Source organism: Cyprinus carpio, chromosome A6, assembly GCF_018340385.1.
Source record: "Cyprinus carpio isolate SPL01 chromosome A6, ASM1834038v1, whole genome shotgun sequence".
Classification (NCBI taxonomy): Eukaryota; Metazoa; Chordata; class Actinopteri; order Cypriniformes; family Cyprinidae; genus Cyprinus; species Cyprinus carpio.
Genome location: NC_056577.1, coordinates 33959489 through 33972879, shown reverse-complemented (window position 1 = coordinate 33972879; position 13391 = coordinate 33959489). Strand labels below are relative to the sequence as shown.

Sequence of the window (13391 nt, the reverse complement as noted above, 5' to 3'; positions counted from 1 at the left end):
TAGCAACACCATGATTTTTTGAATTTGTACATCATTATAATATTTCCTTCATGGTATAACAATACGTTTTGTAAAGGATTGTATTTTATTTTTATAACCTGGATATATATTTGTCCTGTAAGGTTTTTTGGTTTGATTCTCAATTCTCTGTCAGCTCCTTTATAATATATAATAATATATATAATAGTACTATAATATAATATAATACTAAAAAATGTAATTATAAAAAAATTACATTTAAAAAATTTTTTTCTATTTTCTGGTTACGATGCAATTTGAGATAACCTTATGGAAAATGGGGCATTATTTTGCAATCACAATGCAAAAAGTCAAATTAAAATGGTATAAATATGCTTCAAAATCATTTTTATTTTATTGGTATTTTTAATTTTTTGGTTATTGTGTGTATAATTATAACCTGTGAAGGTCCACATTTGCCTCTGAGCTCAATGGAATTCAGTCAAATTCGATGGAATTTGAACCACAAATTCAAAAATCATAATTAAACTAAAATGAATAAATAGGCACCCCTCGCATTTTCTTCAAAACACTTATTTCAAATAAAGTTGTATTTTTTTAATTTTTAATTTCCTGGAAATGTTTTTGTCCTGTAAGGTTTACTGTTGGATATGTTTTTGTATTTTTTGGTTTAATCCTTTTAGATGCACTTAATAATGTGTTAAAATCCTTTTAAAAGCTGTTAGATGGTGAGCCCATCTGTTTAATCACAGTGGAGAATCTGATCATACACAGATAATTCTTCTCAGCCAAAAGTCTTGCCAAATATTTATTCATATTCTGCCCTAATTCAGCTTCGATGTTTTGCCTACGGGCTAAATGAGAAGTGAGTCAGGGATCAGGAGACAGTGAAGGTAAGAGCTTAGATCTGAGCTATAAATGGATGCAAGGGGGACAATGACCTCAGAAGGTCATTTATCAGAAGCTAATATATCAGAGTTATATTAATATACCTGAGATATTTCTGGGATTTTATGAGTTTGATTTTTCATACTGGAGCTTCAGTAGCTGCAGACCAGAGACAAGCGTCTGTTCACAACAGACTTTAGATTAAAACATTTGTCTTGTGTTTTATAATTTGAGTTATATTGTTGTTCATTTAAATAGATCTGTATTAATATCATTTATATATATTCCTTATTTAATTAGCAGTCAACTGACCATTTTAAATTCAAATTGAATCCTCTGCAAGGAATAGCTGCCATCAAGAGTAAGAGTCCAAACAGCTGATAAATACATCACAATAATCCACAAGTAATCCACACCACTCCAGTCCATCAGTTATCATCTTTCTCTCAGAGTTAAATCAGACATATCCATACAATTATGATCCTTTTTTTTTTTTTGTAATAATCTTTAATAATTACGAGATCAGAAATGTGTATTTAGAAAGTAAACAAGGTAAATTTTGATTTCATGTCACTATACACTGAAGGTTTTGTAATGTTTATGAAAGACGTATCTTATGCCCACAAAGGCTGTTGTGTTGACAGCAAAAAGACCGGGAACCATCTATAGATTTTTCATTAGGAAGCAATTTTTTTTAAAAAAAAAATGTCAATTAATTCTGGCTTGATGAAGCTGTATTTTAGCAGCAGAATTCCATCGTCTGTGTCAGCAGGAAGCCTCAGAAATCATTCTGTGCTGCTTAATATTTTTGTGGAAACAGTGATACTTTTTTCAGTATTCTTTGATGAATAGAAAGTTCAAAACAACAGCATTTATTTGAAATAGAAATCTCTTGAAACACTTTTGATGAACCTAATGTGTCCTTGCTAAATAAAAGTAATTCATTTCTTTAAAAAAAAAAGAAAGAAAAAAAACTTTTGTGTAGAATATAACATTTTAATGACCTTTTTTTAGTTTTTGTTTGTATTTTGTTTTTAAGTTGTTTGCAGTTCATTCTTGTATGTTTTGTTGTTGTTATATAAATTTGGCAGAAATATCATATAAGCAAATCGTGACAATAAAGTACAACTGAAAATATGAGAGTAGCCAAAGAAGTGAAATCAAGTTCAGAAAAGCAACACACAAGCCCTACTCAAACTCACATTTTCCTGCATGACTCAACACTATACCACTAAGTCACAGCTTTGAATAAATTTCCTTTCAAAACAATGTGTCCATTCAAAATGTGGGCCAACGGATGCTGGTTCAGATACTTCAGTCATAACGTGTGGGCGGCAATAATTGAGCGCGCGAGTGTCGACATTGTGTGGCTTCAAACAGTCTCGTTCTGCAGATCTGCTCAGAGTGGCTTTTATAAAACAGACGAACCACGCTGTGATTTACTCCACAAGTCAACTGCTACTTAAACTGATGTGCTCGCTGAACGCTTCTGCCAAGCGGCGTATTAAAAACAAATTCATGTTTGGTTAGGATTTTCAATTATGATCTTCATTTGTGACAATGGATGATTAGCATTAGTGCACACCTGTTATCCCACTATTCCATCATTATACAGATATAATTCTCATTGTAATATTATATTGACTCTTCAATTTAACTACACTTCTAAATGAATGAATGAATTATGAACGCTTAAAGTTATTGGATGTACACCCTGCTAGTATGAAGTGTGATTATTTTGTTCCAGTGATCGAAGATGGTGAATCTCACAAAAACCTGCCAAGAACTGGATTGTATTTCACCCTTAACTTAAATGGAAAAGTATATATGTTATGTTGTATATTATATTTATATATTAAATTATGTGTTAATTATTTTTTTTTTTTATGGTCATTAAGCATCAAAATACTGTATCACAGTAATAAGATTTTAATTATATTTAAAATTCAGAATAGTTAAAATGTCAAGAAAATAATGTTACAAAGCAAAAACAATGCACTGTAATAAAATTATTGTTCAATGTTGTAAATAAAAAAGATTATTGGAGTGTTCTACAAGAAATACTATTTCCCTCTTTCTACTTCAAAACTGAAAATTTAATTTCAAACTTAGAAAAATATTAAGTTATGTTTTATATTATATTTGTATTAAATTATTAAATATTGTATTTAAAAATTGTTTAATTATATTTTTAATATAAATTCAAATTAAGCCTAAATTAAAGCCTAAATTAAGCCTTAATTAAGTATATTAAGCCTAAAAATACAGTATTACAGTAATACAATTTTAATTATATTTATTATTAAGAATAGATAAAATGTCTAGAAAATAATGTCACAATATAAAAAGAAAATCTTAATGCACTCCACTGTTTTTTGGAGTATGTTTTACAAGAAAATAATATCTTTCTAGTTTAAAATTGAAAACTTAATGTCAAACTTTAAAGAAAATATTTAATATAAGTTATGTTTTATATTTGTATTGCACTATATAATATGAAAAATTTTATTTAAAATATTTGTTTATGTTTTACATGAAGAAAATTAAGCCTAAACATACTGTATGACAGTAATGAGAAAAGAAAAGTTCAGAACATTAATCCCACTTCTAGGCTGTAGTAAAGGACATGACAGCAGGTAAATCTGAGCATTTGTGCACATCCATCTGTTCTTGCTCCCACGCGTCACTGTATCGCTGTGCTTTCCAACTGCCTATGCCAACACAAAGGGTGCAGACCAAATGCACCTGCACGCTACACTACCAGAGGTCATGCTGGGAAAGAAAAGAGAGATCAATCAGTGCTGCATTTGCCAGGCTTGTGTGTGCATAAATCTGAGGCACAAGACACATTTTTACGAAATACTTTTACATTGCGATAAAATCACTATTCTTTTCAGTATCCTCCTTACGTCCTTAAAATCAAATTAATTGACCTGAAACTGCATCATTTATTATGTTTTCAGAGAATGAAGAGTATGTGTATTTGGTCTTGTTCCATTTGCAGATTTATTCACTCGATTTAAAGCTGAAGTGTGTGGTGGTGATGCAGAAATTGTTAGTAAATTTTACAAACAATAACAGAGGAATGGCAAGTAACATTAAATTAAAGTAATTAAACAAAATTTTGAAGTATGAAATAGTATTTTCTTGTAAAACTCTAATAATCTTTGTTTAAATAAAAGAACTATGAAGAATATTTTTTACAGAGTATGTAGCACATACTCTTGTTTCATTTCAGATATGTTTGTAATGTCAAACTATTAATTAAACTACTATACTAATATATATATATATATATATGCTACAATATTTGCTTCAGAAAAATATGAGAAAAAAGAGAGAAGGCATCTTATTCTATGCTGAAATTATTTTAGTTTATAATATTTATAATTGTATGTATATAAAAACATTTGATTACACTACTTGAAACCTTTAATGCCTGATGCATCAAAAAGGTATTTGTAACATACAATATAATGCATTATATATATATTATTAATTAATTATTGTAGAAAGATTTAAATTAATATTATTTTTTTTTTTGTGTGTTTTTTTTGTGGTGTATTTTTTTAAGGTGTTGTAAATAATTAGTTTTTGTGTTGTTTTGTATAATAATGTGGTTACAAATATTCATGAGATCATACAGTGCATTATAAGGTGCATTACAATACATAATTCATGCATTAAAATAATTTTATATAGCATTGTATATAAAGTGTTACTGAGCATTTCACCATGTAGGTGTAGTATTAGAACAAAGAATTTTGTATTTTAGAGATGCTTCTAACAGGAACAATGAATGATATTATGAGTCAGACTGCATCGGTGTGAAACAGGAAATTTCATTATCTGATCGGACAGACTGTTGTCTTCACACTGGCATCATGTGATAGATTTCTCACCCTGGCTGACTTTTTCTCTTTTGCACTTGGGGAAAAAAAAAACGACAGATCACTTTCTCACCTGTGCCTGATGGCTGGGAATCGAACAGCATTTCAGTGGCCATCGATTCAGGATCAGTTCACACACACAGCGGCTCATATGGGCCGATGAGAATCGACCACTGCACACTTATCACACTGATATTTTCTAAATATTTGAACTTGTACATTGGAAACAGACATGCAATCTCTATGATAAAAAAAAATGGTTTTGTGACATTTCAAAAGAGCGTAACATTTGATAAAGTGATGCCACTTCAGATTGTCTTTTGATATGACTTCACAACCAGACCTATTTGACCTATTTGAGTCCCGACTGAGTCTGATGATATGTTTGCCAGAAACGGCTATTCAAAAATAAGAAATAATACTACATTTTTGCATTTTGATCATGATGCTGATCATAATGTGCTATGATGCTAAGGCATTTAGGGTTGTTTGTAATGCTTAGCTAGGATGTTGCTTACTTGATCGAGTTAGAAAAGAAAAAACAAAAAACACAACTCTATCACAAGTCTCTGTGATTTTATGGTTTCTGGATGTAGCAAGTTTCCTTACATTCTTAAATGGTCAGAAAACACGTTGGAACACTAATAATAGCACAACTCTTTTTAAAAAGACATGCAAATCTCAGAGAGTTTAGCATGGTAATATACATGGCAATGTTAATGTGTTTGGTCTTGGCAGAATAGATCTTCTACACTGCTGCCGAGACTTGCTACTGGCAATACATCCACAGACATGCTGCTGTGAGCATGTAGGAAATACTGCTGCTGCACATGTAACACATATAAAATAACCCCCATATATAATGTTATGGCAATGTTATAAATGCATCATAAATGCAATGTTATAAATGCATGATTCATTCATTCATTCATTCATTCATAATATATATGAAATCACCCCATTGCGGATCCATACAGGTGGAGCTGGGGAAGGTGGAGGGTTTCTGAAGCATGCTGCAACCGCTCTCACGGTACTTTGATGCCATATGGCGATCAGTCTGCGCAGTGCTGCTTCAAGTCAAACACACCTAATATGTACATGTATTTACATCGCTTTGACCATTCTCTGTAGACCCTGCCTTCTCACGCGCCATGATAGCTGGATTATGTACAATGCCTTCATGTTTTTGGTCAAACTACTTTTTGATCATTACCTTTGTCAAGTACCTGGATGTTTTAGGCAATATAGAAATCCTGGCCAGGATGCGTCTGGGAAAAATGGCACATATTGTGGTCATAGTAGATATTCTAAATATTTTTTTAAAACACTTTTGGTGTGGTGTGCAATGTGTGTGTTGTTGTTTATATCAAATTGAGTTACAACTTACTGGCCTGCACCATCTAGAGTTTCATGACAGAACTTTGTATTAAATGTTGTGGAGCAGTTTTGGCTTAAAATGTATAATACTTCAACAGTGTGTCAACAAGTCATTCTTAAAATAAGCATGCATTTATTATTATTATTATTAGTATTATTCATTTTTTTTTATTATTATTATTATTTAAATTATAGTTCATGTTTTTGTTTTCTAACTTAAAACTAAAAAGCTAGTTTAATGTGAAATAAAAGAAGTGTATAAAATTTAAGGCACAGTATTTGGCAACACTTTTCTTTGAAATAATTTTTTTAAAGCTTTTTTTTATTTTGTTTCATAACAAAGATCTGAATCAAATGTCATTTTTTTCAACGTGTGAAAGATTCTTCAGGACAGGGTTTTTTTTCCCCCCAACCTAACCCTGATTTTAAAATATAAATATCATCACCCATCATCCTTCACCAGCTTTTTAAAACCGGAGCCATAAACACATGCTGATAATCAGTGTCAGCATTAAATCTCATGCACACAGACACACATACACTCACACAAATGCACTGTACGGATGCTACGAGTATCAATCATCCTGACCTCCTTCTATCTTTTCCTCTGTCCTTGATTCACTACGCTGTTAGCAACACAGAATGTGTGCCTGCCCGCCATATGACATCTCACTGATGTGGTGCGTGTGTTTGTTTGGCAGGGTTATTTTGAGGCAGCAGCATCCATGCAGGGAACTGTCAGTGTAGGAGTGGTAATAAGCCTACGAGACTTTCAGAGCGTTCGCTTTTCTTTGGCAGAGATCCGTTCCTGTGCTGGTGGAGGGGGGAGCCGAGACATGTTGTACTTTGGGATTCTTCGTACACATTGCAAGTCAAACAGCGCTAACAGCAAACGGATAAGAAAGATGAAGTCTGAATGCGCCAAGACAAGCGTTGGAGCAATGTTGGATCTGAGGCGTGTCGCAAAGGCTTTGGGCCCTTCGCCGTCAACGTGGCTAGGGAGCAAGTGTGTGTTATATAGGTGTTGAACCCCCTTGTTGGGCTGTTAGATTAAATCTTAACACAGAATGAAGAAAAAAGCAATGGTGAAAGCAGTCTGAACACAGAAACTTTAACTCGGTTGTTAAAGCTTGAGAGGACACTAATCAAATGATTTTTTGCTAAATAAACGTACTGGAATAAGTTTTCTCAAAAAAAAACAAAAAAAAAACAGAAATGCTGCAAAATGACAACATGAAGTCCAGAAACTGTAGGGCAACCACTTTATAACTCATAAGCGCCACCTATGGGCCAGGTATTGAACTGCATTTAATAGTGGTCTTTTTTTTTTTGGCATTGAAGAGAATTACAATAAAACAGAATACCACAAAATTCAACTGTATAAATAACACAAAGTGTGTAATAAAAACAAATAAATGCATTAAATATATAAAAATTAAGAAAAAAAGTAATAAAACAGAATAAATAAAATAAACATAATTAATACATTTCAAAATCACATTTTCGCTTTCATTAAGATTAGAAAATCACTACATTGCAAAAATTATTTGTGTTGTGCCTGGTTAGGACACGAATGACACGAGGGGTGAAGAAATTATGACAGAAATTTTCATTTTTGGGTCAACTATCGAATCTCATGGCAATTCGCGAAACTATATCCATACTGCTTACACCCTACTGGCATGGTTTGTGTCTAGTTAAGGGATGGACCTTCATGCTTACATTATTCCTAAAAACTGTCGCTGTATCTCTTTTCAAAGGGTGCACCCTCTGTAGGTTGCACTTATCGACCACATATGTCATTGAAACGGCCTCATTTCAAAAAAGTAACCATTAAAATCCAAAGTAAGAAAGAAATGACAATAACCTTACAAGAAATAACAGTCAAATTTATAATGGTTACTTTTCTCAAATGACACATCCTTGATCTTTGTATGTGGCCAACATGTAACCTCTGGAGGGCGCAGCCTATGAAATGAGACATAGCTTGTGTGTTTCTGTACAAATCACATTGTAAAAATTCATCCAAAATTGCCATTGTTATCTGGGTAGATAATGTTTGAACAAAGTTGAGAACACAGCTGTCTTGTTAAAAAGTGAATTGTAGACATTAATGGCTCATTATGATCTATTAGCAGACTGCTGTAGTTGCCTCTCTGATAGTTTCAGCTTCGTACATCTGTTTCAGTAAGAGCCTTTTGATAACATAAATGTATTGCAAATCATCACCACCTATGCATTTCTAATAAAATATTAGATCAGCAGTTACAGGTGTCTTGAGATGTGCAATATAACACAACCAAAGGACCTTCACATTCAGCTCTTTGTCAGAAATGGACTGACAAAAGACATCATTTAACTCCACTCGTTCTTCAGATTAATGGATCCATCCGAAAAGCATTAATTCACATCATGCGGGCGAGACTTTTTTTTTTTTAATGAGATTAACTTTTGTTCGATATATTTGGTAGGTCCAGAAATGTCCCGGGGTTTCGAGCAGTAAATAATGGGTATATTACGAAATCACTGGCGAGCTCATCATTTTGATTACATGCATTTGTTCCGCATTTTTCATTCCTAGCTTCCTTCCTTTTGTAGAAAAATCTCCTTCATCTAACCATTTCATGTTCATAAATGACCAGGTTGTAAACATGGCTGCAACCATCCCAAATAGTTACGGAGTAGAAAATTTCCAAAAAACAGAAAGGAAAGTGTAATTTGCACAAATTCAATTGTGTTTGAGCCTTATTTGCTATTAACCACCACAGTCTGCATTTGCAGTTCATCTGACAGTCAGCAATAGGTGTTAAACTAAATCCCTTGCAATGTGTTCATTTGTGTTCCAGTAATTAGAATATTCATTAGTGTGATTTGCATTGATTAAGTTTGATTTATGCAAGTATGTCATCAGCAAAAAAAAAAGATGCGGTGAGGCTGATTAGTTAAAATGACAGCCTATACAAGCCTATAAGTCTAAAAACCAAGTAGCATACGCTATAATTCAAGCACAACATCACGGCCGAATAAACACGGCACATAAGTCTTACTATCTCACGCCAACGCTAATAAATTATCATTGTCATGCAAAACTGTTTGCTAATAATTTATAAATAAACGGAAACCGCATAGCGAAGTGAATAAAGTGAACATGAAAGATGCTATGGGAGTTGTAGTGAAAATTGAAGATGCATATGGGGAGTTGTGCATGTTACTTTGACCTAAACCAGAAAGTAGTGTTTGTTTGTTGATTATGCACACATGTTGAACGAAGATGATCACCAGCTAGGCTCAATCTTTCCTCTCGATACTAGTCTCTCTCCTGCAGAGAAGTCTATAATCAGGCCAAGGGTAGAGAGTGTGTGTGTGTGAGCATGGGTGGGTGGGTGTGTGGATGTCTCGGATAGACGTGGCTGTGTAAAAGGTTTTTTGGGTGAGTGGACAGGAAAAAAAGGAAACAAGGGTGATCAAGAAAGGAAGAGAGCACACAGGGACAGAGAGAGAGATTTATAGCATGCCTAGACTAAAAGCACTTGGGAAATTATGCAAAATTGCAGCTCAAAAACACTCAGCAAGTAGCACACCGAGCAGTTGGAATATTTCTAATGAGCACTAAATTAACGCCATGATGTCTGCTGATGGATTTGAGACAGACATTAACCTGCAATCAGACGTTTGAAATGAGCAACAGCCGTACCTGGAGAAAATCACATCTATATTAACATTTGAGTGTCAACACTGTGATTAAATGCCTTTATTAATAAAAACGTCTGTCTGATTAGAATGCCGGCTGAAGGAAGCATTTTGTGCGCGCATGCATATGCAGGTATTCATCATAAAGAACAATTGTTTTACCATTTCAGATGGCAGATACGGATTTCAAATGCCACTTAAGTAAGCAACCACCCCATTTACTTTATTGCATATCAAAATGAACACATTGTAAACCCTAATAAGTTCACAGAACTCAAAAAATATTTTGTAACAGATTACACAAAAAAATTTAAGTGATGTTTTCAAATGTTTTAAGTTTACATGAAATAAAAATTACATTTCCAGTTGCCTTAAATTATCTAAATATTATCTTATAAATATTGATATTTCTGAACTTAGAAATAGGGAGTAATTCACTAAAAATATTCACTATTTTCCAACCCTTATAATGTGAGAAATACACTCAAATGTAACTACTAATGTAGTTATCAAAAGACTCACATAATACTTGCATATTATTATTCAAACATCATGCAGTATATATAGCCTTTAAGTTTTGCTTTCCATCCTCACGGCCTAACCACAGGCTCTACCTCTTCACCACAACGGTAACACTACAAAACTAACATAACAGAAACATATGTAAATCCTAAGATAACACAACATTTAAGTACTAACTTATGTCTTTCTATGTTATTCTTATGTAAAAACACACAAAATAGCACCCAATTTCTATCTACATTTATTTTCCTTGTTGGCTGATGCAATGCATGCTGGGAACTTGAAAATGCAATAATTTTAAGTTCACCTCACTACCAACAGCATTTTGAGTTTACAGAACTTATTTCAATTAAGTCCAATGAACTTTCATTATTATTTGAGTGAAATTAACTTTCATTTTTTTATTAATTTCACTGTTGGGTTTTACAGTGCAGTATGACATGGCCTTTCCATCCAAACCACCATTTTCAAAAGTTGGGGGCTTGCAAAATCACCCCAAACTGGGAAAGGAACTGAACATCATTTTGCACCAAATAAATGCTGCTGACCCAAATGAATCCCAAAACCACAGGATAACTATTATTATCTATGATAGCTAAGTGAAAGCAAACTTGTCATTTGTCAGTTGTCAAGGCACTTTTATCCAAAGTATATTCCCTGGATTAACCTGGGATGTTTTGGTTAAAGAGACCTAAAATTGCAAATTCCGTCATCATGTACACAACTTCATGTTAATTCAGACCTGTATGAGTGTTTGACACACATTTCTCAGTACATTGAAAGTCAGTGAGGCCAATATTGCTTTGGACCCCAATGACTTTGATTGTATAGAGAAAAACAGTTGCAACATTCTTAAAAAAATTGCTTATTTTAAGTCATACAGGTTTGAAATGACACAAGGGTGAGGAAATGATGACAGAATTTGCATTTTTGGTCAACTATCCAATCTCATGGCAATTCATAACTATTTTTCATTTTTGCGTATTGGTGGCTATTTTGTAATCGCATTCATATGTTTTCATACGATCTGCTTACATCTCACTGACGGTTAGGAATTTGCATTTTGTGACCTTCATGCTTACCTTTTTGAAAAAACTGTTGCTGCATCTCGTCTCAAAGGCTGCGCCCTCTGCAGGTCACACTTATCGACCATCTATGTCATTAAACTGGCTAATTTCAGAAAAAAAAGTACCCATTGACTAACAAGACAGAAATTACAATAATTTACGCCTCACAAGAAAAACGTCAATTTTACAGTGTTTACTTTTCTCAAATGGCACATCCTTGATCTTTGTATGTGACCTCTGGAGGGTGCATCCTATGAAATGAGACACAGCTTATATGTTTCTATATGAATCACATTGTACAAATTCTTCCGAAATTGCCATTATGTTTTGGAACTATCTATTTAAGGACACATTGGTGAAAACTCATATACGTCTTGTGGGATTCGAACCCATAACCTTTTGGTTTCCAGCCCAGATTGCCACATCTTTTGCAACTAGTACCGATAACCTCAAAAACTCAACCCTAAGCCTTACCTCTGCTCTAACTTCCAGGTGTCACAGTTTGTCAAAAGCAGTCCCACATCCTCAGACACACATATAAGTCCACTCACCGCCATCGTCCTCATCAAAGGAGTTCATGCAGGGGAAGTAGATGGCCAGGGCCTCAAAGGAAGCGGACAAGCTGATGCGACTCTGCGAACGCTCCATGTAAAGGCCCGGCGTAGGTGCCGGCGCCGTGTCCACCGGTTTGGGCAGGCGCGCCTGGGCATTCTTCACGCGGAGCACAGCACGCGGCGTCTTGGCTAACTTTCACCGGCCCCTTCGCCAGCCCCGTACAAGACAGAAAAACAAACACCAAAGCACCCTTGTAAGTCCCTGTGGACCTGGTTTGGGTTCAAGAATAATGTTGTGAAGATGTGATGTCCAGAGTTTCTGGTGTCTGCAATGTCCTTATTTTGTTTTGTTTTTGTCCAGGTCTTCAGGACTGAAAATTAGGATGGATGGAGTCTCATCCCAAAGGCTGATGTCTCAGAGCTGTGCTGGATCTGCTTCAGAGAGCATGATCTGTTGCTCTTCCCTGTCTAGCTGATCCCTCACTTGGCTGTGCAGTGGATGGATGGACGGATGGATGGATGGATGGATAGTATATAATGCCGTTTGTCTGTGTGTGTGTGAGATAGAGAAGAGGAGAAATGAAGAGAGAGAAGGAGAGATGGGATTGAAGAGACAGACGGAGAGAGAGAGACGGGGAGAAAAGGTGCTCACTGTTCTAACAGTCTGAGGCTGATTCACTTCATTCAGCGCTGAGCTCTTTGTGGAGACAAAAAGTGGGAGGAGAGACCCGAGAGCTGTTGCTGGGATTCAGGATACTGGCGAATCACAGGCTAGATGTCAGGATGTGGGCGTGGCCACCGTCTACAGGCACAATAGCTGTGAATATCTTTCATCCTTCACAGACATCGACCGTCTCGCTCTCTCTCCACTGACACGGTGAAGTGGAAATCTTGAAACATTGGAAAGCTGATAGATTTCAGACATGGTTTGATTGCAGCATGTTTTTGCCTCTCTCTTTCCAAACAAACCTGATTGTTTTAACAGTAAATCACACACATTCACCAGAAACTGCAACAGCTGGCTATATATTAAGACCTATCAAATCAATAATGTTGTGAATATTAATATCAAATAAATGTAATCAATTCAAGCATGAAGAAAAGTAATCTCACATTAGTTTTTTGTAAAACATATTTGTACAAAGACAATGCACTTACAATATAAATACAGCAAGACATCATGGAAAGTTTAGAAATAGAAATGTGAAACTTGTATTTTTGTGTTTAATTCTTTAATGCAAAAAAGGTTATTTGTAGTGTTGTTATTGTTAATTAAAACTATTCAAAATTGTTTTTCATTAACTGAAATAAAGCTAAAACAAAGTAAAATACAAATATTTGATTAAAAAAATACTGTCTTGACAGTTGACAATTAACTGAAATAAAATAAGTTGAAGTACAAACATTACTAAAACTGAAATAAA

At 34.4% G+C, this 13391-nt stretch overlaps 1 pseudogene; it reads right to left on the bottom strand.

Moving 5' to 3' along the window:
* The window catches only part of LOC122145387, a 29840-nt pseudogene extending 17590 nt beyond the window's left edge, over positions 1 to 12250 (bottom strand).
* Positions 12251 to 13391: the final 1141 nt, after the last annotated feature.